Genomic DNA, 15,534 nt, shown 5'->3' on the forward strand with positions numbered 1-15,534 from the left:
AAGGACTCGGCCACTTATAGAGAAAATGTCAGTTTTAAAATCAAAAGGGAGAAAATGTCTGTTTTGGGATCAAAGGGAGAGGGTTTTATCTTAGATTCTTAAATACATGGATCTCAAATCCCATGGATTTCAAATCCGGGGCAATCGAACTTGTAAACTTAAAACTTGCAAATTTGAGGGAAAAAAAGAAAAAGAAAAAACGGAGTCGGAGTTGAGATCCTGGTGCCCTGAATTTCATAGCACCCCGGATATAAACAAACACCCCTAGATTGGAATAATTAAAATACTAATTTGAAGAAATGAAAAAAAAAAACCCGAATCTATGGCTATCCGTACCTTAGCCATGCTCTGTGACGTAGTTGCAAAAAAATAATCCAAAGAACACTTTAATTTCGACGGGTCTGTCCCAACCCTACGCAAACGGACATGATTTGGCAAATCGATCGAAATCTTAAAATGCTTTATGATATTTCTTTCATTTATTTAATTGGACAGGCGAGCTCTACCTTGTCCTTAGATCAACTGTGGTTATCATCATAATGGTCCCACTAATCTGACATATTCACTATTTGGTCCTTGCATGCCATGTGAATAAGTAAAGTGAATTATATATACGTGGGTGTGGGTGGGTGGGTGTGTGTCTCTCTTTTATATATATATATATATATATATATATATATATATTGTTGAATACTATATAATTGTTGGATAGTTAAAAATTGTCACCAAAAAAGACCATAAATAGTCGTTAAAGCCACCATAAACAATTGGTAATCCAAATTTGTGATTTTTTTTAGTGTGAGACTTTTAAATTTTAACCATATGACAACATTTGACGCTCAGTAAGATTAAATTATCTTATATGTGTGCATATAAGAGAGAAAGAGCATGTACAATTAATTAAGTTGATGGCTCTTATTCTCTTAAAATGAGCGTCAAATGATAACTTTTGTCATTAATTTTTAAGATATGTGCTTAGAGTTGTGCTTTTGGTGCCCATATGCACCTTGTTTAGTCTTCCAATGCTTTGTGTAGTATTAAAATTTCACATATTCCAAATTGGGGTACACCAACGTCATTAGGCCTTTTCTTTAATGGTCTGAAAGCAGTACTCAGTAGACTCTTTACAAACGAATACTCCCTCTCTCTCTCTCTCTTTCGTCCTTTCTGTGGACAGAAGCAACTTGAGCAGTCAGTTACCAGCCACAAGATTAATTTTAAAACAAGTAAACAACCAATCAAGCGGTATCCGTTTTTTTGGAGTTTTCTTGTGTCCTACCAAGAGCTGACATATATATATATATATATATATATATATACCGTCTCTTGCAACACACGCCCACGAAGGTGAAATAAAGACATTCTGATAGTGTGGCAGCTTTTTTTTTCATTCTTTGCTATGCGTTGTATGAAATCTTTCCTATGAATGTGATTTTCGTAAGTAGAAGTTACAAGTTCATATAAAATTAAGATTTTAAAATGTGTAACTGATATTTTTATGAAAGTTTAATAACCGATTGTGAGCATTTTCAGCTTGTGAAACCCATTCTCTATGTCAAAAAAATGAATAAATATTGTATGTATGTATATGAAGCATTCGCATACAAAGGATACAGTCTTATTACTTTTGAATCTTAGAAACCATGATTTTGACGTAGCATTCTCTTCTCTAGACCTTTCAAAGCAACTACGATAGGAGGTGTAAATGGGTATGAAATGCTATTCAGGTTTTGCTTTTTGACTGTAGCAAATCATTTTTTTTTTTTGTAATTACCCGATCTGATTTCCTTACTTTCTTCACCCAGTATATAAAGATTCTATTCATGTGATAAGTGCAATATATATAACTAATTAAGCGTTTTGCATGTTTACTTTGGTCAATGGAAAGATTGAGCATATATCCTAAGTGGGCAGGGAAGACCTCAAGGGCCTCATTGATTAAATGCCTTAAGTTTTATATATTGAGTGATTGCACATAAGAGTTATTTGTCTACCAATCTCTCTCTCTCTCTCTCTCTGTATTATATTACACATGGACGTTATTAAATGTAAATATTTGTATCCACTAACTTTCTATTTGATTAATATGATTGTGCGACTCACAAATAAACACGTTCAAAGCAACCCTTCAAAGAACTAACTAGCAAACTCTTTTTGTTTATCGCTTTCACTTTGATTGTTGGCCTTAATTGTCCTCTTAAAGCGGGCTCACCCAAAGTTTAATCAACTGCATCTTTATCATACTCAACAAGAAGAAGTCAATAACTATTAATCAACTGCATCAGTATCATGCTCAATAGAAAGAGCTATTACATGTGCTCGTATATACACGCATTACATATCCCCACTACTACAATAATTTATTTTCTTATTTGATGTTAAAAATAGATAAATAGACTCATTTAGCAGCTTGAAGTCACAAGTCAAAATATAGCTCTCTCTCTCTCTCTCTCTCTACATATATATTATATTATGTATATATATATATATATAAATTGAATGAAAATTCTAGTTTTTTGGAGTTCTCATTTATTATGATGAATGATTAAGAGAAAAGTACAATGAATATCATCTGTTTACTTCAAATCGGCGACACTCAATCTAGATAGCTAGAGTCATCATTCAAGAGAGAAGGAATAAAAGAAGAAAAAAAAGTGAAAGTGAAGTATTACTCATCGCACATAAGAAGAAATGGCTACTTAATGGGGCTGTGGTCCATTATTCGGGGTGTTTGGGATCCAAAAGAAAGCCATGTGAGAATTTAATATTGATGTTTGATTGCACTGGGAAACAGAAAGGTGCTGACCTTTGCATTCCGGACAACGACACATTTATCACGCCTCTTTTTTGTGCATATTCTCTACGATACGTCACTTTTGAGGGAAAGCAAAGAAAAAGCAGAAAAGAAAGTCATGGAATATATTTCTTCCTTGACAAAGCAAGAACCCATTTGTTCCTGTTTGAGTGCTCCAGCTACAAGCCCTGTCCAGTCTAAGTGAATGGACGTAGTGTCCCCAAAAAGGGACCAAGATCACCAACTTCAAAGGTCCTACTATTGCGCGTACTACTGCTAGTACTAGCAGCCGTACGTTTTTGGAGCTTTACTAACTTCGGTAGCTCTTAATAAGTTAATTAACCAAAGTAAGAACTTCTGAGAATTTCTAAAATCGGGATTTTTTTTCACGAATATCAAGAACTTGTGGAAAACGAAAAAGAAAAATCACAAGGCAAGGCCAACGTGTAAAGCTAAATATCTGATCAATTATGGAGAGGTGATAGTTGCTGGAGGACGACTTTTCCTTTTCCTGTAGATTATTCAAAAGGCATAAGCTCATGCTTCTGTCAATGAAAGCTGAATGACAATATTTATGGATATATATCCACCAAAGTGGGAAGGAGCATAGTCTTTTCCCATATCTAAGCTATGCTTCAGCCTAAGCTTCTTTTTCCCATTAATTCAATCGCTTGTTCCTTGTCACACGCACACACATATGAAAAATGCATTTATTGTATAATTATCTTATAAGATCTAAATGCAACAGTATGTTTTTCAAATGCACGTCTAAAAGATATAATTCTTATGCACACACACACACACATGTTGGAAAAATTGAAAAAAAAAATCAAAATTTTGGATGTGAAATATCAGACATTATGGTCCAAATGACTTAAAAACAATTGATTTTTTGCACCATTATACAATGGTATCCACACATCGGTTTTTTTTTTTTTTTCTGAAAAATTGCTATGGTTGAATTTGGAAAAATTCCAAGTGGGACGACCAAACCACTAAGAACGAAGTGCAAACACGACGTCCATATGATACAGATTAGAAATATGTGTGTGCGTGTGTTGGCGTCCATATTTGTCTCGCTCTCCGGGAAATATGTGCTCACTATTACAAGGACTCTGATAAGATTGTGGTGGCCATGGGAGAGAGAGTCTAGTCTAAAGTTCAAGTGAGTTATTGTGGCCTTCAAAGTGGGATCATACTCGATCCACACTACCAAATTGTTGCATATGATTGGCTCGTAACAGTAACATTGAAAAATATGAAAGCAAATAATAAAACAGACTAGTAAGCCATTTTAATTTGATCCTTTCTAATCTAGAGGAAAAGCCTAAGGGCAGGGGCGAGGTCTGGAATTTTTTCGTTGTAAAAGAAGCCAAACTATAGTTTCAAAATTTTAAGATGAAGCGAAATATAATTTTTCAAATTTTTATATAAGTTAAAATACAATTTTAAAATTTACCAGTAAAATTTTTGTTTTCTAAAAACTAAGGGAGAGGGTGGGTGTGTTTTAGTGCACGTAAAATACGTGGAATTCTGTAATTATCATACCCCTTTTTTAATAAAAAAAAAAGAATTATAAAAAATCCATGATTAACTTAGCTGACAAAAGATGTTTTTATCTCCGAGCGGCATATTTTTTGTTAGTTTATATAAAAGAACTAATGGTTTCTGTTACTAAATAGCTCTTCGTGAATTACACTAAAAATTTGAGCACCTAGTTTACAGTGAAGATGAATTAGCCCTTTGGAAGTCGACGTGGCGAAATGAATTAGCAACGAACCAGATGGCATTTACAATTCAAAATTCAAACTAGTCTTTCACATAATTTCCAAGCAAAACAAGACCTTTCATTTTTCTCCTACTCCTCCCTTTTCCCCAGGGCATCCCAACAGCGAGATATGAAGGAACTACAGTATTATTTATCAAGTTAAAAAATGAAGAAGGAACTACAGTATTATTTATCAAGTTACAAAATGAAGAAGGAACTACAGTATTATTTATCAAGTTACAAAATGAAGAAGGAACTACAGTATTATTTATCAAGTTACAAAATGAAGAAGGAACTACAGTATTATTTATCTGCTGCTGAAAATCTATGTTTGGTCTCGCTCTCTCTCTCTCTCTCTCTCTCTATCTATCTATCTCTGCATCAAGTTACAAAACCATCATGAACAATTCTTCCCAATCCAAAAGCATCCATCAACATATCCGGCCTTCTTGGCTTCCAATCAAAAGTGACCCACTGCTTCTCTGAAGCCAAAAATATAGCTGTGATTGCAGCAAGCAGCATACTCCAGTCAGGTAACTGATTGATAATGGTCCTTGCTTGTGGAGAGGAAGATGAATATGAGGGGACTTCATTGGAAAGGCCGCTGGGTTGCATGACGTGGGTTGCCCAATGAATCTGGTTTAATTCTTTTTTTTTTTTTTATATCTGGGTGCCCAAAACGAGTTTTCCATCCAAACTTAGATGGATATATATTTAAGGCACCAACTGACTGCTGACCAGCTTTATCGTCTCCATTAGTATGAGAGACTTCTCGAATGGTACGGCATGCAAAACTAAGAATGAAAAATAGTTGAAAAAAAAGATTTCCTCATTTGAGCTTTATCTCGCTGCCACGACCACGATTGAATTGAATAGGAAACTTTACCTTCATCCTTAGCTTTTTCTTTTCTGAAATGAAAGTATAAAGTTTCATCGTCCATTCAAGTGGAATCAGACAATTGCACAATGTTGACATAAATCATACGTAATCAATATATCCAGAACTACATCTTCTAAAAAACGTGCCTCCACGAGAACAAAGAAAAGAAAAAAGTAATAGCTGTAATTTACTTAACCATTTTGAAATGCAAAAAATACTGTCTTTTGGTATAAATAATCGTAAAATTAGTTTGAATTTGTATATCCATGAAGCATAGAAAGATACCAAAACAGCATATGAAGATCCATTGCTCCAACAGACCTGAACTTTCTCCGTTTGAACTTGGGGGACATCCTCAGTATCAACTTGGGGGCTCTCTGTATCGTAAGATGAAGTCCTCCTGGAAGATAACCTCCTTATAGAAGAAACCTGATGGGCTGTTACAATGGAAAGCATTTAACTGCACAATGTACATTGAAACTTTGAACAACTACTTAAAAAAGGAAAGGAGGATATGGAACTTTAAGGACTGTAGCTTAATGTGACAACTACCCTATGTTGTCATCTGTGTTTTACTCTCTGGTTTTGCAGCACAAAACCATGCATGTTTTTGCTTACCTTTGTATTAAACACTCAATAATGTCCACATCCATCAATGACAAAAGTTAAAAACAACATCTAAGGCAACTAGCAAGGAAAAGAATCTCATACTTATAATGTTGTACCTACTACTTACTTTTATGTCCCTATCTTCCCGGTTTTTATCATACTTGAATGTACAAAATACCATACAATTTTCTTGTTTTGGTCATTTTCTTATATGTCATGTTCATGCTACTGGTTGCCGGAGGCTCTTAATGTGTTCAAAAGGGTTTGGGGCATGTCTAACGCAGATGTCTAACGCAGACATAGGAAAACAAGCGCTGCGTAAACCGATGCGAGACGTATTGACCGCGAAAAAGAAATCTCGCAAAATAAAAGGCATAAGCTTTGGTGTCTCATATACATTGTGTCGCTTTTGCCATTCAACTCCATGAAAAACATAATTTAATACACGCGCAAAATAAGGTCTCTAACCACAAAAGGTGACACTTCGTTCCAGATACCGGCTGTACAACAGAGCGAGTCCAGAGTTCAAGAGAAGAAAGCAGGAAATGAAGAGAACAAACAAAAAGCAACATCTTGACGTTTACGAGACCTTTCAACTAGAAGATCGCGCTGCGAAGACTCGAAGGCGCACTAAAACATTCGAAAAAGAACTCCGAACAACGTGAAAAATAATAAGCTGCAATGCTCCCAGGTGTCGCCAAAAAGCTGGAGATCGGCCATCCAAACCGGGAAACTCAAAGTCATCCAAACAAATGCAATAAGCTCCCTTTCATGAACGACAGACCAAAACGAAGAAGTAAAAAACGGAGAGAAAGAAACTCACGCGCAGGGTGCTTCTGAGAGCAAAGATAACGAAGCCTTCTCTCGCCGCCCGGTCTCGGCGCGAAGCCCTCGCCCACACCGAGAGGCACGCGCATGCCCGCAAGCGTCCACGCCATGGCCGACCCACCAGAAACAAAATCGAAGCAACTCTTCCGGGCTGGAGGGAATGAGAAGTCTGTCGCGCTCTCTTTGGCTTTGCTACGTTAATCCTTAAATAGGGAAGTAGGGCCTCGAGAAGCCACCTGGGGCAACCACCTCCTTCGAATAGCGTCCGCTTCCTCAACATTCCTCATTAACTTTAAAAAGTTTGTTTGCACTTTATCCTCATTTGCTTTTCTCGTCTCTTTTTATGTTCCACAGCCTAAGTTAAAAAATAAAATCCTTAATCAAGGTTGCTTGGATAGGGGTGGAGTTAGAAGTTCTTTTTAGGATTGGCCAAATAGTATTTTCATAAACACTTGATGTTATAACTTATAAGTGCGTTCAAGGATTACATGAGTGCATAAGTATAATGATGACATTAAATTTTAGTTTATTATTTGCTCATGGAACATAAAAAGAGACGAGAAAAGCAAATGAAGATAAAGTGCAAACAAACTTTTTAAAGTTAATGAGGAATGTTGAGGAAGCGTACGCTATTCTTGGGATTAAGCACAAAAAGTGGTTTTAAACAAAAAAAAAAAAAGGCAAAAGCAAAGTGGGGAACCGCCACTTTCAGTGGATATATATTTATGGATGATGCTGACATTTGGAAAAAATTCCCTCAAACGACAATTCTTTCCTTCTTTTACATCCAGAGAAGTCCACTTCTTCTTAGGAGAGAGTCATCAACTAAGAAAGAGCCGAGGTGAATCATTTTCCATTAAACAAAAACCTGACCACGTATAGATGGATCTGTTGGAAATTTGTAGAAAGAAACGGAGGAGAAGAAACTATGTAGGTTGCATGGGGTCCCCTTCGATGGCAGGGAACAATGGAGAAAGGCAACGGGCAACGGCAAATCTGGTGGTGTAAGATGATTCAGTGGTCAGGACGCGTAGAAAAGAAGATTTTCAAAGGAGTAGCAGTCTAAAGAAAATATGTTTTCATTATAAACACGATTTTTATATTAAAAAAAAAACATGGTATGGTTATCTCTAACATTAAATTGAGAAATATAAAAACATCATTATCATCATACCATATTTCTTTAAATAAGAAATCCGACTGACTCGAAACTTTTGTCTCATAAACTTAAGATACAGACCTCATCTTCAAAATGAGTCTCTCTTTGGTGGCAACTAGATCTGAAAAAGGGTTTGTAGTTACAACTTAGAAAACGTAAAAGATTGAAAAAATAAGTTCGACTCGTTAATATGAAAGAAAGAACATTATCCTCACTTTCTATTATCCTCACTTTTTACAGGAGCATTTACGTTTAATGGAAAATGATTCACCTAAATATATATTTTTTCACGAGGAACCGCTCTTTCTTAGTTGATGACTCTCTCCTAAGAAGATGTGGACTTCTCTGGATGTAAAAGAAGGAAAGAATTGTCGTTTGAGGGAATTTTTTCCAAATGTCAGCATCATCCATAGATTGTATCACTTACCATGGCAATGTTCTTTAACATGCTAATCAGACTAAACAGAATTGAAGAAGATGGAAGTGGGATAATGGCAGTGGCAGGATGCAGAGTGGAAGAAATTAAGCAGCCGCTTTTTTGGTAGTGACCCTTTAATATTATATAATTTGCCTTCATGTATGAGAACATGAATAGTAGTCGTTCACCACCACGAAGAAGCTTGATTTATTATATTTTATAGAGATGAACTGGTAATGAGGAAGCAAGAACAGAGAGTTCGTGATCCTAATTAATTTAACGAGGAAATAGAGAAACCTCAAGGCAACAACTAATGGCTCCCGCTGCCGAACCGGAAGTTGCTTTGATTACTGGCAACAACTACCACACACATAGGCTGGCAGTGGGTCTGGTCAGCAGTTTAAGGGAGAAGGCATGAATGAATTAAACCAGCTCACTTCTAGATACAACAGCTTGAATGTACCTTTCGCAAACAAGAAGAAGGTAGCTATCAGAAAATCAGCTAGACTAGGAACCTTCTTCACAAGCAGCAGTTTATAAGTAGAACAGAGTTTCCAAATTCAATGCTAAATATAAGTCACTTCTGAGACTAGTTTTTCATGCCTTCTCCCTTAAACTGCTGACCAGACCCACTGCCAGCCTATGTGTGTGGTAGTTGTTGCCAGTAATCAAAGCAACTTCCGGTTCGGCAGCGGGCGCCATTAGTTGTTGCCTTGAGGTTTCTCTATTTCCTCGTCAAATTAATTAGGATCACGAACTCTCTGTTCTTGCTTCCTCATTACCAGTTCATCTTCTATATGTCCGCAGAGAAGCCACCAAGAAGAATGAAGCTCAGAGGCTTCAGATTGTCATCGAAGCTAATAACGTTTTGAAATTTGGATAGGCCGGCTGCCAATTCATTGAATCAGTTAGAGAGACGCAGAGATAGATAGATAGAGAGAGAGACCAAACATAGAATTTCAGGATTTTCTTAATAACGAAGGATCAAAGGCCAACTTTTCTTTAACTTGTAAAACCAAAAATGGTAGAATCGTAGGACGTAGACGCAGTTCTTACCAATAAAATCGAAGAAAGTGAAAAAACGACCCCCTTTTACAGACGAAAGCCACTTTCACCCGAAAAGCGAAAAAGTGGCAGCGGTTTGTAAAGCTTCGGAGGTGGTGGTAACGTCGCAAAGAGAGAGAGCGCGACAGGGAGGCGATTGCAAAACTATCCAGCATCCAGGCTTTTAAATAACAACCGATTTCCTGCAGTGTAAGGAAGAGCAGTTATAGTTTTTCCTAAAATGAGAAACTATCTATCTTCTGTAAGGCCCCATCACTAAGATGCCATGGAAGCAATGTTTCCTAGTCAATATAATCAAAATTTAATAATAAAAACAGTGGAGCTCAATGTTATTAAACGATCATTTTTCTTGGTAGCTGCTATTTTAACGACACCTTTCCTACCACCATGAGATTTTATTTTACAAGAAAATTCAATTTCATGATTTTTTTCTTTTTTTGAGACTGAAACATGAAAAAGATATGAAAAGGAAGTATTCATCTATGCGTTTGATTCCTCGTGGATCTCAAATCCCTCGGATTTGAAACAATGATAACTACACTCCCAACGTTTCCAAGACACGGCCTAATAATAACAACAGGATCAGATCTTCTCATGTTCAGACTCCGCTGAGTCATGTCCAATTCTCCAAATCAAACGCGAACCTTTGGTTTGGCACCACTAATCTCAATTCGCCATAACTTGTGGATACCCACTCGGATCGGGTCAGCAGATTCACTACATGACTAAAATCGGTTCAATATGGTAAGGTATCGTCTCACTCGCAGACTCGGTCTCCAAGAAATCACAAAATTGGCGCCAAAGATTTACTTTCCGAGGAAATAGGATTCGAAATCTATTTTAGGATTTATATCTTTTGCTTTTTCTAAAAATAATTATTTTAGAATTTATACCCTCATTTAAGGATTTATATATATATTGAGTGTCTCAGCTCGCCCTATGCCCATCCGATTCATTATGATGGACGATTGAAATAAAAACAAAATGAAAAAATGGTAAATATTTTCATCATCTAACATTAAGTTCACACTTTTTTTTCCTCTTAATCGTTCATCATAATGAATCTGATGGCCGCTATAAGAGAGTTGGGTGGCTCAAGATAGCTAGAGCCATCATTTAAACACATACACTCTTTCTTTCACACACACAAGCGCACACTCTTATATATGTTGTTGAATATAATATAATTGTGGGATGGTTAAAATTTAAAAATGATCAGAAAAAAGGACCATAAATCGTTGTTAAAGCCACCATAAATCATTGTCGCACCATAAACAACTGGTAATCCAAATTTGTGATTGTTTTTAGTGATAGACTTTTAAATTTTAACCATATGACAACATTTGATGCTCAGATAAGATTATGTGTGCATATAAGAGAGAGAGAGAGCATGTATATATATATAACACGCCCCGAAATAAAGACATTCTGACAGTGTCGCAGCCTTTTTTTTCATTATTTGCTATGTGTTGTATGAAATCTTTCCTATGAATGTGATTTTCATAACTAAAGGTTACAAGTTCATATAAAATTAAGATTTTTAAAATGTGTAACTAATATTTTTTATGAAAGTTTAGTAACCAATTGTGAGAAATTTTCAGCTTGTAAAACTCATTTTCTATGTCAAAAAATAAAATAAATATTGTGTATATGTTTATGAAGCGTTCACATTCAAAGGAGGTGTAAATGGTTTTGCTTTTTCGACTGTTGCAAATCCCTTTTTTCTTTTTTGTAATTACCAGATCTGATTTTCTTGCTTTTTTCACCCAATATATAAAGATTCTATTTCATGTGATGTGATTGATATCATCTTAATTTGGGCAGTGAAGTTTAAAGCACTAAGCGTTTGTGTTGGCATGGGCGCGATATCTTTATCAATCCGTTAATCAGTAGATTTATCGTTGTTTAATCAGATGATCGTGTTCATTTAAACTAATTTATAGATCAAGGCAGGTCCATATATGTGTATTTCGCTATTTTATTTTTCTCAACATTAATATTTGGAAATCCGCAAAAATTGATATAAAATGTGGTGAATATATCGTCATACTTAATTTTTATAACTTGACTGCCATTTATGCCTCAAAATTTACATAAAATGGATAATCGGAACAGGAGTCCAGATAGTACAATAATTTGTAGTAAAATGTACATACGAAGACAAATGGCACTTGGCCATGCTTCTCTTTGGCTCGATATGAGTACAATTACTGTCCTTTGCCAACCAACCAAACACAAGGGCGGGCTAGGCTGGTTTGTTTTGCTGAATTAAAAAGAAGGGCTTCATTTTTCTGAAATACAATTCGTGTTTTTTTTTTTTTGAAAAATAACAAAACTATGTTCGCCCTCTAAAGCCTCACTCCAGCGGCTACGGAAGGGGTATTTATTTTGTTTTAGAAAACATAGGGGTATTTTAGTCGTTTTCAAAGGCAATCTTTTCCCTATAAAGGTCTCTGTTTTTGTAGAATGTTGTGCGGTGCATGGCAGAGAGGAGGGAGAGAAAGAAGACGGGGGGAGAAGTTAACTCGACTACTTTTATAGCAGAGCATTGATTGAAGTCACTAAAGAACTTTTATAGCAGAGCTTTTAATCTCAAGATCAATAACTTTTATAGCAGAACATCAATACTCTTCACTACTGATGAGAGAATTTTGTTCATTCAAACTTCATTGTCATACACAAAAACTTCATTGTCATACGCAAAGGCAGTTCAAAAGCTTACGGCACAACAGAACTTTTGCACATCGACTGAAGTCATATAAAATGGTGAGAAATGACGTCTCAGGCCAGTGGGAAAAGTCTCTCAGTGCCAGTCAGCTTAAAAAGGAATCCTCCAAAGCACCAACTCGCGGGACGAAAAAGTGGCAGCGGTTTGTAAAATGTTAAAGTGTCTAACCCCTACCAGTCTCTCTCTCTCTTACATTCTCATTTTATCTTCTCTCTCTCTCTCTCTCTCTCTTAGAGTCCCATTTTATCGGCTCTTATATATATATGATGTTGTCGTATTAATCAGGAACAGTCTATGCCTAATGGAATATGCAAAAGTTCTGTTGTGCCGTAAGCTTTTGAACTGCCTTTGCGTATGACAATGAAGTTTTTGTGTATGACAATGAAGTTTGAATGAACAAAATTCTCTCATCAGTAGTGAAGAGTATTGATGTTCTGCTATAAAAGTTATTGATCTTGAGATTAAAAGCACTGCTATAAAAGTTCTTTAGTGACTTCAATCAATGCTCTGCTATAAAAGTAGTCGAGTTAACTTCTCCCCCCGTCTTCTTTCTCTCCCTCCTCTCTGCCATGCACACACATTTGCCGCAGAAGTATCAATAGTGACTGAGCCTGTCAAGTTGCAATGAGAAAAACAAAACGGCAATAATAAGATTGAAGATATCTTTCTCATCAGTAAAAGATAAACTGAACCAACCATCACTTCTGAGACTAGTTTTTCATTTTAGGAAGAATCATGTCCGTTTGCGTAGGAAAAACTAGTCTCAGAAGTGAGCTGCTCACTTCTGAGACTAGTTTTTCATGCCTTCTCCCTTAAACTGCTGACCAGACCCACTGCCAGCCTATGTGTGTGGACTCTGTGGAGGAGTTTAATGGTTACTATATTAGTATACCAATTTATTTCTACTCTTCATGGGTGTCATAATGTGGCCGCTTTGGATCTCAGCAGTGGTAAGCGAGAACTCGCCTTCTGCAGCCAGACCCTGCCCACATTCTGATGGATTCCCTGCAGAGTAGCTGGCGTGTGGGAAGAAACTCTAGGCAGCGCACGATGTCCTGTCCGTCTGCATTCCGCATCACCGGCCACAAACGAGACGACACCGGAAAATCGTCGCCGGAAAAACTGGATTGGCGGGTGTAGAAGCTGTATTGCATCTTCTATATGTCCGCAGAGAAGCCACCAAGAAGAATGAAGCTCAGAGGCTTCAGATTGTCATCGAAGCTAATAAGATTTGAAATTTGGATAGGCCGGCTTGGCATTCATTGATGAGTTAGAGAGACGCAGAGAGAGATAGATAGATAGAGACAAACCAAACATAGATTTTCAGGATGTTCTTAATAACGAAGGATCAATTTCTTTTAACTTGTAAAACCAAAAATGGTAGAATCGTAAAACATAGACGCAGTTCTTACCAATAAAATCGAAGAAAGTGGCTTTCCTGTGAAATTATAGGCAAAAAGTAGCCGTTATTTGGTAGTGGTTTTCTCATAAAATGTGGTGATTCTTTTAATTACAATTGTCTTTTCTTAGTGTGGTGGACTTCTTTTAACCTTGCAATTTTTGGGGTTTTGATGTCCCCACTTTGCTTTTGCCTTTTTCTTTCTGCAATTAATTCAATAAAATAGGACGGGCCAAGTGGGCTAAACACAATTATCTAGTTATAATTTTGACTTCTTTTTTATTTAAACTCTTAAAATTTTTGAAAATATTGTTTGGCCCATTGGAAATTTTAAAAGTATTTTTGAAGTCACTGAAGAATTTTTTTCAACTCCATCCCCGCACTGCAGATAGTCATACTATTTTTCTTCGTTTTCAATATCTTTGCATGGATATGACATGTCTTGGCAAAAAAGACATTGAGCCACGGAAACATGACCATGAACCTTATCTTTTTTTATCCATGTCTGTGAAGTGAACGTCAGCAAAAGAAATTATCACAACAAGATGTTATATGTTTAGCGACATTTTTAAGCTGTAAAGTAAAGGAGAACAAAATCAAACGCGAACCTTTGGCATCGCAATTCGCCATGACTTGTGGATGCCGACTCGGATCGGGTCAGCAGATTCATTACATGACCAAAATCGGTTCAATATGGTAAGGTATCGTCTCACTCGCAGACTCGGTCTCCAAGAAATCACAAAATTGGCGCCAAAGATTTACTTTCCGAGGAAATAGGATTCCAAATCTATTTTGGAATTTATATCTTTTGCTTTTTCTAAAAATAATTATTTTAGAATTTATACCCTCATTTAAGGATTTATATATATATATTGAGTGTCTCAGCTCGTCTTATGGCCATGATGGACGATTGAAATAAAAACAAAACGATATTTTCATCATCTAACATTAAGTTCACACTTTTTTTTCCTCTTAATCGTTCATCATAATGAATCGGATGGCCGCTATAAGAGAGTTGGGTGGCTCCAGATAGCTAGAGCCATCATTTAAACACATACACTCTTTCTTTCACACACACAAGCGCACACACTTATATATGTTGTTGAATATAATATAATTGTGGGATGGTTAAAATTTAAAAATTATCACAAAAAAGAACCATAAATTGTTGTTAAAGCCACCATAAATCATTGTCGCACCATAAACAATTGATAATCCAAATTTGTGATTGTTTTTAGTGATAGACTTTTAAATTTTAACCATATGACAACATTTGATGCTCAGATAAGATTAAATTATCTTATATGTGTGCATATAAGAGAGAGAGAGGGAGAGCATGTACAATTAATTAATTAAGCTGATGGCTCTTATTCTTTTGAAATGAGCGTCAAATTATAACTTTTTTCATGAATTTTTAACGATAAATGTGCTTAAAGTTTGGTGCCCGTATGCACCTTGTTTAGTCTTCCAATGCTTTGTGTAGTATTAAAATTTCACATATTCCAAATTGGGGTACACCAACGTCATTAGGCCTTTTCTTTAATGGTCTGAAAGCAGTACTCAGTAGACTCTTTACAAACGAATACTCCCTCTCTCTCTCTCTCTTTCGTCCTTTCTGTGGACAGAAGCAACTGGAGCAGTCAGTGAGCAGCCACCAAATTCATTTTAAAACAAGTAAACAACCAATGAAGGCGGTATCCATTTTTAAACTGGTGTGGAGTTTTCTTGTGTCCTATCAAGAGGAGCTGACCATTTGCAAATGAGCAACATGACCTCGGTGTTCTTCATTTGACTTCCCACACACAAGCAATGCACTGGGACGTCCTAACACACTATCTCATGCTAAGGCCAAACGTGTAACTTGCTCTCAGTTTCTTTACTATCTT

This window comes from Nymphaea colorata, chromosome 1 (assembly GCF_008831285.2).
Source record: "Nymphaea colorata isolate Beijing-Zhang1983 chromosome 1, ASM883128v2, whole genome shotgun sequence".
Taxonomy (NCBI): Eukaryota; Viridiplantae; Streptophyta; class Magnoliopsida; order Nymphaeales; family Nymphaeaceae; genus Nymphaea; species Nymphaea colorata.